General features: G+C 37.8%; 1 protein-coding gene across 5 annotated transcripts in view; it reads left to right on the top strand.

Annotated features, from left to right (window-relative positions):
• The window catches only part of PLS1 (plastin 1), a 110,769-nt gene that overhangs the window by 25,242 nt on the left and 71,407 nt on the right, over positions 1 to 14,120 (top strand). Inside the window, exons 1-2 of one of the 5 annotated variants that reach the window (XM_046002110.1) lie at positions 4,901 to 5,055; positions 7,686 to 7,735. The exons of 2 other annotated variants lie outside the window; for them this stretch is intronic. The gene's annotated coding sequence lies outside the window, so the exon portion shown is untranslated. Of the gene's footprint in view, positions 1 to 4,900; positions 5,056 to 7,685; positions 7,736 to 14,120 lie in introns of those variants that run through there. 2 more of the 5 variants (XM_046002108.1, XM_046002106.1) reach the window with 2 other exon arrangements.

Raw genomic sequence — 14,120 nt, 5'->3', positions numbered from 1 at the left:
CGTTTCTGAATCTTTAATTGACATACAGTACACATTCAGACAACTGTACAAATTGAGTGTGAACTTGATGAATTTTAACAAAATGATATTCCCATGAAGGTGGCACCTATATCAAGAAACCAGAATTATTACCAGCACCCCTAAAACCTTCCTGCTTCCATCCAGTTGTCACTACTCTCAAGGGTAATTGCTGCCCTGAAATTTGAGAAGTTTGAGAAATGAACTATTTTTAAGATACAGGAAAAAATTCTTATATTGTGAAAATAGTTCCAATAAACAGATCTCCAAGTAAGAATATGTGGGTTTACAGAGACTTTTTAAAAATGTGGCTCCTGCCCAGAAGGTGCATTTAAACACAAAACAATAAATTCTAAATGTTCTTGCTTTATCAAATAGTTTCAGTTACAAATGCAACTTTGAGTCAGATTATTATTTTCCAATATTTATTGATACTATATTGGTTCAAACAATACTTTTTAAAATACTTTATTTAAGAGAGAGCGAGAGAGAGAGCATGAGCAGGGGGAGGGGTGGAGGGAGAAAAAGAATCAGATTCTCTGCTGAGCAGGGAGCCCAATGCAGGACTCAGTCTCAGGACCTTGGGATTATGACCTGAGCCGAAGGCAGAGACTTAACCGACTGGGCTAGCCAGTTGCCTGGTTCAAACAATACTTTTACCTCCAATATTCACTATTTGTTAAAATTGCACCATGCACTTGACCCTGAACAGTGCCTTGGCACTGCATCACTTTCTGCATAGCTTTTATTGAGATCAGATTAGTGTATTTTCTCATGAATTTTGATTGAGGTTCATAGTAGGTACTCAAGAAAAACTCTTGTCAGCAAAAGTGGTAGCCACAATACTGCACATTTTAATTGTCTACTACAGCACTTCGCAGAAGAGTGGAAAGTGAAATTGCTTGTAACAATATGGAGTGGATAAAATATTAGAGAAGTCGAATTCAGGGCTATTCATCGTCCACTTATTTTCTGTGTTCAAGGGTGCAGGAGCATTGTTTCTAAACCTAAAACATTGGAAACCACCTTAGTTAACAACACGAATGCTTAAAGAAATCATGGTATTGTCATAATGTGGACTGTTAATGAAGCATTGAAGGCATGTTTTTAAAAAATTGCTTAATGATAGGGGACATTTCCTGCTAATATTAATTAAAACTATATATTAAAAGATCTTTGTGAAACAAATATATTCATGTAACTGTGTGTAGAAGAGAGACTAGAAATTCATAACATACTGGCCCCCTCATTGTTTCTGAATGGTGTGCTCAAGAACAATTTAAATTTTCTTATTTTCTAAATATTTTCCACTTTACATATTACTTTTCAAAAATGAGAAAATAGCCACACAGTATCCATTTTTTAAAAAGGATGCATTGGGCAATCCCTATCAAAATAATACCAACATTTTTCACAGAACTAGAACAAACAAATCTTAAATTTGTATGGAACCAGAAAAGACCTCAAATAGAGAAAGTAATATTGAAAAAGAAAAGCAAAGTGGGAGGCATCAGAATTCCAGATTTCAAGGTATATTACAAAGCTGTAATCATCAAGACAGTATGGTACTGGCATAAAAACAGACGAATAGATCAATGGAACAGAACAGAGAACCAAGAAATGGACCCTCAAATCTATGGTCAACTAATCTTCGACAAAGCAGAAAAGGAGGAAAAAGACAGTCTCTTCAACAAATGGTGTTGGGAAAATTGGATAACTGCATGCAAAAGAATGAAACTGGACCACTTTCTCACACCATCCACAAAAATAAATTCAGAGTGGATGAAAGAAAGACCTAAATGTAAGACAGGAATCCCTCAAATCCTAGAGGAGAACACAGGCAGCAACCTCTTTGGCCTCTGCTACAGCAACTTCTTACTAGACACATCTCAAGGGAAGCAAAAGCAAAAATGAACTATTAGGAATTCATCGAGGTAAAAAGCTTCTACACAGCAAAGGAAACGATCAACAAAACCAAAACTGACAGAATGGGAGTAGATATTTGCAAATGATATATTGGATAAAGGGCTAGTATCCAAAATCTATAAAGAACTTATCAAACTCAACACCCAAAAACAAATAATCTAGTTAAGAAATGGGCAAAAGACATGGATAGACACTTTTCCAAAGAAGACATCCAGATGGCCAACAGACACATGGAAATATGCTCAACATTATTGATCATCTGGGAAATGGAGATCAAAACCACAATGAGATACCATCAGAATGTCAGAATGGCTAAAATTAACAACTCAGGAAGCAGCAGATGTTGGCAAGGATGTAGAGAAAAGAGAACACTTGTGCACTGTTGGTGGGAATACAAACTGGTGCAGCCACTCTGGAAAACAGTATGGAAGTTCCTTAAAATGTTAAAAATAGAACTACCCTATGACCCAGCAACTGCACTACTAGATATTTATCCAAAGGATAAAAAATGCTGATTTGAAGGGGCACATGGATCCTGATGTTTATAGCAGCACCATTAGCATTAGCCACATTATCGAGAGAGTCCAAATGTCTATTGAGCAATGAATGGAGAAAGATGTGGGGTACATATATATATCCATATGTACATATATATGTACACACACACACACACACACACACACTGGAATATTATTTGGTGATCAAAAAGAATGAAGTCTTGCCATTTGCAACAATGTGGATGGAACTAGAAGGTATCATCCCAAGTAAAAAGAGTCAGAGAAAGATAAATATCATAATTTCACTCGTATGTGGAATTTAAGAAATAAAACAGATGAACATAGGGGAAGGGAAGGAAAGATAAAATAGGATAAAAACAAAAAGGGAGGCAAACCACAAGAGACTCTTAACTGTAGAGAACAAACAGGTTTGCTGGAGGGAAGGTAGGTGGGGGATGGACTAAATGGGTGATGGGTAGAAAGGAGGGCATTTGTTGGGATGAACACAGGGTGGTGTATGCGGGTGATGAGTCATTGGATTCTGCTCCTGAAACCAGTGCTGCCCTGTATGTTAACTAACTTGAAATTAAATTTTTTAAGAAGTAGGAAAGGAATTTCTGGTGATAAAAACCAGCAACGAGGCAGAAAATGAAAAGGAAAAAACACCAAACTTTAAAATTCAGGAAGCAAATAGACCTGGAAATTCCTTAGCCAACCTGAAGTTTCATTAAAAGCCTATAGAAAAAGTTGAAAACCAATTTTATTTGTATCATAAAATATTTCTTACATATTCCCTCCCCTCATACACAAAGGATGCATTGGGCAGATAACTGACTTTTCCTGTGAAGTCCCTGGGGGAAATCAGACCTGCAAATCCCCGTTTTAATCAAGAAGTTAGCAGGAGTCCACACGTCAGCAGCAGGGTCACAAACATCTATAAATGGTCCATACTGAAATAATGTAATTCTTGATGCAAGAGTCATTAGTGGTCATTTCATGCAACTTTCTATGTAGAAATCCCTAAAGACAACATCGTACCCCCCAAATGTACTTTCAGCCTGAATTGGATGCCCAGTGGAGAGGATTTAGTATTCCCAAGGGAGCCCAGGTTGGCACTGGACCACTGGGACAGTACATATTTCTTTATATTGTTGCAGAAATTTTCTGGTATTTTGGCCTAATCCTACTTTTGCCATCCTTTGGCCATGTAGAGCAAAAATAAGCCGCCTTCAATACAGGGGCCTTTAAAATACATGTCCATGTATTTTAACAATCATTGTGGTAGAATAGTAGAGCAGATAGTTTGGTATGTTTTGATCAGATGTATTCACTCACAAAATCATCGCCACAATCAAGATGCAGAATATTTTCATTACTCCCCAGAGTTTCTTCACGTCCCCTTTCAGTCTTTTTCTCCTTCTGCCCCTCTTCTAGGCAACTATTCATCGGATTTCTGTCTCCATAGATTAGTTTTCATTTTCTGGAATTTGATATAGAGGGAATTATACAATATGTACTTTTTTTTTTAACTGGCTGGTACCATGCCAAGCTTTCATTTTTTCTTTCATTTTGTGAAGCAGTTTTATAACAGTTCTGTACTTTAATGGAGGCATCATAAAATGTGTTTCACACTTCCTCTTCAGAGAATTAGTCATTCAGTGAAAACAAATTATGGATTTTTTAAGTGAACCTTTTCCTACCACACTTAAAAAGTAGAATTGGACTGTAACCTTTGAGGCACTTCTAGCTTTAATAGTTTATAATTCTATATAATGTTTCCAGTAACTATTCAAAGGCAATTTTGTACATTTCCTTAAAATTAGTTCAGTGACTCTAAAATAAATATTCAGTAGGATGTAGGGTTTGTTTTATTTTGTTTTTAAGTTTAACACAATTTCCTAGTTATTTCCAGGAATCTCAATATATACTTAATTGTTTAATGATTGTTCACAAGGTGAAAACAAAGTTGCCATTTCAAAATTTGAAGTGGCATACGAATATGTATAAAAATAAGGTAAGATCTCATGGGACAGTTGTATTCCATAGGAAGAAGACCTGCCTGAGTGGAATCTAAAGACTAAAGTGAAATCCAGGTATAGAGATACCTGAGTGTTTCAGTTGGTTGAGTGTCTGCCTTCAGGTCAGGCCATGATCCCAGGGAGTCCCACATCGGGCTCCTTGATCAACGGGAAACCTGCTTCCCTCTCTGCTTCTCTTTCCCTATGCTTGTGTTCTCTCTCTGTCTCTCTCTGACAAATAAATAAATAAAATCTAAAAAAAAAAGAAAGAAAGAAAGAAAGAAAATCCAGGTATCATTTAAGCCACAGCCATAAACAAATGGTGATATCATCTACATTTTTGTCTCCTGATTTTTTTATAGTTCCAAACCACGCCCCATTGCAAATTGGCCTTTCTACCTGAGACCAAGTTCTTTTGAGATTAAAATCTTAGTAGTAGGCAGAATACTTCAGTTGGCCTTGCTTACTTGCTTTGGTCAAACCCTGACTTTGGCAGAGGATCTACTGAGAATAGACACGTCTTACACTGAATTTTAAATCTTCTGAGTTGTTTCCTTGGACCTCCAAATCTCAGGTGATAAGACCAACAGAAGCAGGTATGCAGACTTTTCCCTATGTTAATAGCAATAATCGGGCCTCAGATTCTGGAACTGCCTTTTTTATGTTTGTTAAATTGAGATTAACCCCCCTCATGTTTTGTTTTATTTTAGTGCATTCTTACTTTGGGATTCTAGGTGGCTTTGCATAATCAAAGCAAATAGTAATCATGGTGTGAGGGTCATACTGTTCTTAGTTCTCTTTTAATTATTGTTTTTTTTCTAAATTTTTAAAGATTTTATATATTTGTCAGTGAGAGAGGGGGAGAACACAAGAAGGGGCAGCTCCAGAGAAAGAGGGGGACGCAAAGTCCCTGCTGAGCAAGGAGCCCAATGTGGGGCTTGATCCTAAGACCCTGGGATCATGACATGAGCCCAAGGCAGATGCTTAACTAACTGAGCCACCCAGGTGCCCCAATTTTTCAGTTTTGAAAACTATTTCTACCTTAAGCAATACTTGTTAGATAAGTAAGGGCCGTTTTTGTTTACTCAGGGTTGAATTAAAAAATTCAATTCATAATTTTTGATTTGAGTAATTTTCCTTTAGAAATGTATATAAATTCTTAGGAACATGCTAATGGGCCAAGACACACTCTGTGCCCTCCAGAATATATATGTATAATTGCTTTGAAGCTTGATTCTTTTACGCTAATGAAACGACTCTTCCAATCTATGGTTTTATCATGCATAAGCAAGACTTTTCTTTCTTCTAAAGGAATTTCACAGATACCTAAAACAAATGGTATAGAAGATGTTGCCAGTATTGGGACATGTTAAGAAAATACCCAACCAGGCACCTGGGTGGCTCAGTGTGTTAAAGCCTCTGCCTTCAGCTTGGGTCATGATCTCGGGGTCCTGGGATCGAATCCCGAATCAGGCTCTCTGCTCAGCGGGGAGCCTGCTTCCCTCTTTCTCTGCCTGCCTCTCTGCCTATTTGTGATCTCTCTCTCTGTCAAATAAATAAATAAAGTCTTAAAAAAAAATACCCAACCATCTTGAGTCTGAAGAAAATACCTTAGTTGAAATTAATTCTTTATCATTATTTTTGCTCTTCTACATTTTTAAGGACCAGAAAGTCCTTGGAGGTAGTGCTCTTGTTTAAAAACTCCCCTTCCCCCTACTGTTTCAGTGAATTTGGGAAGAAGCTGAGGGCTTTCAGGAAATTTCCTTATATACTATAGAGATAAACATGTTGCCTTTCACTGTGAACATTCTTAAAGGTTTCTGAAATTGACTGGAGAGCCATAGATCTTTCACCTACAAAGTCCTGGAAGCTGTGGCAGCCTCCTTTGAGCTCTTTTCTTAGTAAAACAGAAAATGAGCAGTTCGCAGCCCATGTAAAGCTGAGAAGGTCTTGAATGATGCATGTCGAGGAAAGTTGGATACTGATACTGCTGGCAGTTTGCACAGCTCTTACTGCCAAAGAATTAAAGACTCTGGGGTTTTCTTAAAAGGGGCCAGCTTCTGAAAAGTTAAGTATGTTTCCTTTGCACAGTGACCTGAGCTCTCAAACCTCCCTAGTAAGTTAAGACTTACCTGCTCAGCTTTGTGAAGCGGTCAACCATTTCAGGTTATTTGTATGGATCATGGAGTAGAGAGTACTCTGTGGCTCTGAGAGAAGGAAACACATCATGACCAATGAGCTCTGGAAAGTGAGTACCGTGGACAAATTTCACTTAGTTCTTAAGACACCCTTTATGGCTTTTCAAGGAGCCAGAATTCCCTTTCCTGTATTTGCCTGGAGCCCAACAAAGGGAGTGCCTCTGTGCTAGTCCTTTCATCGTGAAGCAGCCAAATGCTCAATTGTGTTCTTGCAGAGGAGGGGGATAACATTCCTTTATGATCCTGAGTTTAGATCAGCTTACCATCCAAAGCATGATATTTGATTACCCTTATTATGTTACTTTGCATAGCTACAAATGTTACTAATGGCGTGGCCTTATCTAGCCATTAAAAAAGTCCAAGTTCACGCTGACTTAGCTTCAGTGCTATAAAAGGCCCTATTGCTAAGGATCCTAGGAATAGGAGCCTATGGAGAATGAAGTGGCATTTGGGGTTAGGTATGTCCTGCAGGCATGCATCCTGAACTCCTGAATATAGTCCACTGCTTGGCTGCCTGTTTTTTTCTGTTTGCTGATTTTACTCTCTAATGCTCACTATGTCTGGGCCTGAATTGCTTTAAGAATTATAAACATTCACTGGCCTTTTCTGACTATACTCTTTTATTAGAACTGAGGCTTTTAGGATTCTTTCTGTTTCTTTCCTTCCAAATGTTTCCAACCTAGTTCTCAGTCTCACAGGATAGAAAAGATGCTGTCATTAACCAGAAGTAGCACATGGTGGGAAGAATTCTCCCTTTACCTATTCCAGTACAGGCTGGACATTGAGCTCTTTGTCCTTGGAACAGTGGCCTCCGGGGTTTTTTATTGTTCTGCTCCCATCAATAAAAACATTTTGTGTATACACCACTTCCAAGGAATATATTTGTAATAACTAATATGGTACAATATACACACAGGGTACTGTTTGTTGTCACAGACAGTGTGAAACTATTTTATGTAGTCTTGATGATTTTGGATCATTTGTCCAACTTGTGGTCACATTCACCTCTCTTTTATTTTCTAATGTAGCTGGTGAAGACTCATTAGAGTGAAGGTGTCTGCTCCTCCATTTTTCGTAGGTTTGTATTATTAGTGTGTTTTCAGTACCCAGTTTCTCTGTAAGCATCATTTAAAGCTACTTGCCCATTTAGTGACGATAGTCTTGCTATCAGCTAAGTTATGTCATTTGTCAGCCCACTCACTGAGGCATACATAAATTTCAGGATGTCAGAAACACTGGAAGTGGTCAAAGGAGCGATGGCCCACTGTCTAGCTCCTGCTTTGTGAAATATTCACTCTTCTCTTGGGGGTCTCTTGAACTGTTGTGACATGGGATCCTCCATCATAAGGACCAAGTTAGGATGCTAGAGAAAATAAGTATGTTAAATATTTGTAAATCTAATTTAGTTCCTTAATACTGCTTCCTAATATTCACTTCCTGCCCTCTGGTGGAAATATTTATTCTTGGTATCTTTTGAGGAACTAAGAGTAGGGCCTTAGTCTTACCTATAGAGGGGTTTGGACTGGATGACTTTTTTCATTTTTTAAAAGATTTTATTTATTTATTAGAGAGTGGGCATGAGCAGGGGGAGGGACAGAGGGAGAGGGGCAAGCTGACTCTCTGCTGAGCAGGGAGCCTGATGCAGGGCCTGATCCTAGAACCCTGAGATCAGGACCTGAGCCGAAGTCTGATGCCTCACTGACTGAGCCACCCAGGTGCCCCAGGACTGGATGACTTCTAAGGTTTTTTTTTTTAAATCTGGGATTTTTATCCCATTTATTTATTTGTCTGTTTATTTTTTTGTAGACGCCTATTAACTCATTCTCATAAATAACTAACTCTCACTGCTTGGAAGTTGTTTCTGTAAGGAATAATTTTCAGAAATATGAATGACATATTAGGATATGCTTTTTAAGTCAAGATTTTAGAAATATATGTGATACCCAAACACAACTTTAAAAGTCTCCTCACTCTTCAAGGCCCACTCAGCTTAAACATTATCCTCTCAGGAAAATCTTTGTTAGGCCCCTGTTTTGCTTCTTCCTTATTCTTCCCATATAGCTCTGTCTATACGTGTTTATCAGTAGACATGAGTTATGGTTGTATGTGTGCATGTTTGCCTTTCATGAGGCACAGTTATTTATTGCTCAGTTTTATACCAGCAAGCCTTGCCCATTCACTTCTTGTTTTTCACTGAAAATGTTGGAGAAAGTTGTTGAGAACATATTCTCTAAGAAATTATTCTTAAAATGTTTTCTTCCTGGGGGCATCTGGGTGGCTCAGTGGGTTAAAGCCTCTGCCTTCAGCTCAGGTCATGATCCCAGGGTCCTGGGATCGAACCCCACATCAGGCTCTCTGCTCCACAGGGAGCCGGCTTCCTCCTCTCTCTCTGCCTGCCTCCTTGCCTAGTTGTGATTTCTCTCTGTCAAATAAATAAAATATTTAAAAAAAAAAATGTTTTCTTCCTGAGAGAACTTTTTGTGAGAATCTGGGTTTGGAGTTCTTAACCTGGAGCCTGTAGACCTCTCAAAGGTCCGTGAATGGGCTTAAGGGTGGGAGGTACATCTACAGACTCTCTGAAGTCATGTGCAAAATTCAGACCTATGTGCATTTTTCTGGGTGCAGTGGCCATAGATTTTGCTCAAGAAGGCTAAAAATCAAAAGACCATCTAATATAAACTATTAATATAAATTTATGTTTCCTTTCTAACCTGATTTTCATCACTTTTGCATGTTTTCAGTTCTCTGTAGCATTTTGTGACCTTACCATTATGCAAATCAGTATTTTTAGCAATGCTTAATATAACCATAAGCTTGAAAATGCCATGCTGTATTTCCTACTAATTATGTACTCATGACATTATTTTACTTATGAGTGATAATTCTTATTGAATTTAATATGTAAATATTTTACTTACTAGGAAAAAGGGAGAATTGGGGGTTAACTTAGAATTAAAAAAGTAAAAGGAACCATATATAGAACTGTCCTGTAAACCGCTACATTGAGTCTTCTAATTTCAATGTCTATATAAAAGAGGCTCAGATCTCTTCCTTGAATATCATGTGGAAAGTTGATTCCTTGGTTTCCCTGACATCCTATTTCATGTCTTCTTTGCTCTTAGACATTCAAGAGTCAGTGTGGTTTATTGAACTGGGACTCAAGCACACTGAAAGCAGTACTAGCTTTGACACTCAGCGGCAGATGACCTAGGCTATGTACGTTGATTTCTTGGAGTCTGTTTCCTTATTTATAAAATGAGAGTAAAATGATATAGGGAAACAATATTATTACATAGCAAATTATTATTTTCAGTTCTAATTAATGGATTAATGGGGGTCAAAAGTGATAACATATGTGAAAGTGCTTTATAAATTAGAAAGCAGGGGTATGTGGGTAGTGCAGTCAGTTAAGTATATGAATCTAGGTTTCCACTCAGGTCATGACCTCAGAGTCGTGAGATGGAGCCCCGGGTCAGGCTCCCCACTAAGCAGGAAGTCTGCTTGAGATTCTCTCTCTCCCTCTCTCTCTCCTCCCACACTCCACATACACTCTCTCCCTCAGCAAAAAATCTAAAAAAGAAATTAAGTTAGCACTTAAATGTGAGACACTTTTTTTCCCAACAATGGCACCTACTTCTTCAATGTCATGATAGTCTTCCTTAGTCTTTGGTTTTGGCCCACCATGAAGAATAAGTTTCAAATTTATGTTTTCTTTCACAAAATTTAGGTCATGGGGCACCTGGGTGGCTCCGTGGGTTAAAGCCTCTGCCTTTGGCTTGGGTCGTGATCTCAGGGTCCTGGGATGGAGCCCTACATCGGGCTCTTTGCTCAGCGGGGAACCTGCTTCCTCCTCTCTCTCTGCCTGCCTCTCTTCCTACTTGTGATCTCTGTCTGTCAAATAAATAAATAAAATATATATATATATTTTTAAAGATTTTATTTATTTACTTGGGAGAGAATGAGTGAGAGAGAGCATGAGAGAGGAGAAGGTCAGAGGGAGAAGCAGACTCCCAAAGGGGCTGGGAGCCCTATGTGGGACTCGATCCTGGAAGTCCCGGGTCATGACCTGAGCTGAAGGCAGTCGCTCAACCAACTGAGCCACCCAGGTGCCCAATAAATAAAATCTTTAAAAAAAATTTAGGTCATTATTATTAGCTAAGATGGAAATGTCTAGTGTGTTTGCACAGAGACACTTACATTAACTGAGTAAACAGACTCATATGAAAACATACAAGTAAAACAATGTTAAGGTACTGAAATAAACTAAAGTGATATTTCCAAAGATTGCAAATGTTGGGTGTCAGACTGGCTCTGTTAAGGAGAATGGTTAAATTCCCTTGTCGCAGGGGCGCCTGGGTGGCTCAGTGGATTAAGCCGCTGCCTTCGGCTCAGGTCATGATCTCAGGGTCCTGGGATCGAGCCCCACATCGGGCTCTCTGCTCTGCAGGGAGCCTGCTTCCTCCTCTCTCTCTGCCTGCCTCTCTGCCTACTTGTGATCTCTCTCTCTGTCAAATAAATAAATAAAATCTTAAAAAAAAAAAAAATTCCCTTGTCGCAGATCCCAGTACTCTCCTGGCCCCAGCCTTATATGAAGTAGTGGAAACATGGACCTTGACACTGTTGTTTGGATTGTATGACTCTAGTGCATATTAGCTGAGTAGTGTTGGGTAGGTTACTTAACTTTATTGAGCTTGAGTGTCTATCAGTAAAAATAGATATAAACTTCTACTTTTGGGGGTTGTTTTAAGGATTAGAAATAATTTGGGGTGCCTGGCTGGCTCAGTAAGTGGAGAGTGTGACTTGATCTCAAGGCTGTGACTTTGAGCCCCACATTGGGTATAGAGATTATTTTTTTAAAAAAATTTGAGATAATTTATATAAAGGGCCTGGCACATAGTAAATTCTCTTCATATGGTCAATATTATGAACTTAAAAAATTATGCTATTCTAGGTTTGTGTGTACCTGTGCCTGGGCTGGTCTGTTTTAAACCCCATTCATCATTTAGCTTTTCATTCTAGGTGTTCTTTATTTAAGTCATAGATCAAAGCCTCACACACTTCAGCTTTTGCTCTGTCTTTACAAACTGAAATATTAACTTAGGAGAGTTGCTACCTAATCTTCTTTATAAAAACAGATTAGATTTTCTGCTGTATATTTTTAAAACCAGAGGAAGAGGATGATAAGGTAAAATGCTTGATGGAAAGGACTGCTATATACAGTTGTAGGATGTGCCCTAATGTAATATTATTCTGTGTAAGTTTTCTTTCATATTTTTAGTTATAAAATAATGAAACATCCAAAAGAATACTGAGAATAATACAATATACACACATTTTCTCTACCCAGATTTAAGAAATGTCAGCAATTTGCTATTTATTGGACATATCAGCTCTTTGTTTTCTGTAAGGAGTAAAACATTAGAAAGGTGACTGAAGGCTCTTCCCCATTTTAATCCTGTACCTCACTAACAGTTGGCATTTTAATTATTTTCCCCACCCATCTATATTTTTCCATTAGTGTTTTCCATTAATAATATACTGTTTTAAATGCTTTAAAAATTTTTTTACAAATGATGTCTGCTGTATACTTTTCCTCATTTAACATATATTTCTCATGTTAAAACCAGTATCCACTTCATTTTAACTGTTGTGTAGTATTTCACTAAGTGAATATTCTGTAATTATCCAGTCACCTGATGAAGGAATTCAGGTGGTTTCCAATTTTTTTATATTATTTTAAAAAAGATTTTATTTATTTATTTGTCAGAGAGAGAGACAGAGATAACAAGAGAGAGCATGCATGGGAGAGAGGGAGAAGCAGGCTCCCCACTGAGCAGGGGCTCGATCTCAGGACTCTGGGATCATGACCTGAGCTGAAGGCAGACACTTAGCTGGCTGAACTACCCAGATGCCCCCAATTTTTTAATGCTATTAACAGTGGTGTGCTTTTACCTTTATTAATTTGTATAGGGGGTTTCTCTGGGATAAATTTTGAGAAGTGGAGTTGTGTGTTAGAGAGTATGCATATACCTCTTTCAGATATACACCACTCTGGAGAGCAGACTGTTTAAGATGTTGGATCATTGTTTTCACTTGCCTTTCCCAATATAGTAGCTATTTAAATAATGTTTAAAATCTATGGCATAACCCCATTTAAAAAATCATACATGTATCTAGGTATATAAGTATACATGAGTATTTGTAAATTAAAATGGTCCAGAAGGATACCTCCCAAGTACAGCAGTTGTTTTAGATTTTTATACTGAGCATGAAATACATGAGCAAAGCAAGAAAATATGACCCATAGGGGAAAGTCTGTCAACAAAAAAATGACCCAGAACCGACACAGATATTAGCATTATCAGATAATGGCACCAAAATAGTCACTACAACTATATTCCAAATGCTTTGAAGAGTTAAGTGGAGACATTGAAAATACTTTAAAAGACTTGTACTGAACTTCTAGAGATAAAAACTATAACATGCCAGATGAACAATACGCTGGATGGTCTTAAGGGCATATCAGACATTGTAGAAGAAAAGAATAGTGATTTTGAGGACATAACAATAGAACCTATCCAAAATGAAACAGAATAAAGAAATTACAAAAAAATTAAAAGTATCATCAGTGATCTGTGGGACCTAAGTGACCTAATATCCATGTATATAGAGTCCCTAAGGAGGGGGAACAGAAAAAAATATTTGAAGAATCATGGTTAAAAATTTTCCAAATTTGGGGCACATGGGTGGCTCAGTAGGTTGGGCAACTGCCTTCGGCTTGGGTCATGGTCTCAGGGTCCTGGGATCCAGCCCTGAGTCAGGCTTCTTGCTCAGCAGGGAGCCTGCTTCTCCTTCTCTGTCTGCTGCTCCCCCTGCTTGAGGTCTCCCTCTCTCTCAAATGAATAAATAAAAATCCTTAAAAATTTTTTTTCTAAATTTGCTGAAAAGTATGAGCCTCTAGATCCAACAAGGTCAATTCATGTATGTATAAAGCAAAACATACATGAAGAAAACTGCATCAAAGCACATTGTAATTAAATTGCTTAAAGCCAGAATAAAGGATCTTATCTTTAGGGATAAAATCTTAAACCAAAGAGAAAAGACCACTTATATAATTACATATAGAGGAAGATGGATAAAGATAATGTACATTTCTTGTTGGAAATGTGCTTAATAGAGTGGAGGAACATCATCAAAATACTGAAAGGAAAACTGTCAGCCTAGAATTCTACACCTAACAAAAAGATCTTTCAAAAATAAAGATGAAATAAAGACATTTCAGACATGTAAAGTGGAAAAATTCATCCTCAGCAGACCCCTACTGTAAGAAATGTTATAGGAAGATCTTCAGGCAGAAAGAAAATAATACCATATGGAAATACAGATCTATACAAAGGAAGGAAGAGCACCAGAAATGGTACTGTATATTTAGGTAAACTCTAAGATCTTTTCTTATTATTTAA

This window comes from Meles meles, chromosome 4 (genome assembly GCF_922984935.1).
Source record: "Meles meles chromosome 4, mMelMel3.1 paternal haplotype, whole genome shotgun sequence".
Lineage (NCBI taxonomy): Eukaryota > Metazoa > Chordata > Mammalia > Carnivora > Mustelidae > Meles > Meles meles.
The sequence above is the reverse complement of the archived record's forward strand: the minus strand, read 5'-3'. Positions and strand labels throughout refer to the sequence as shown.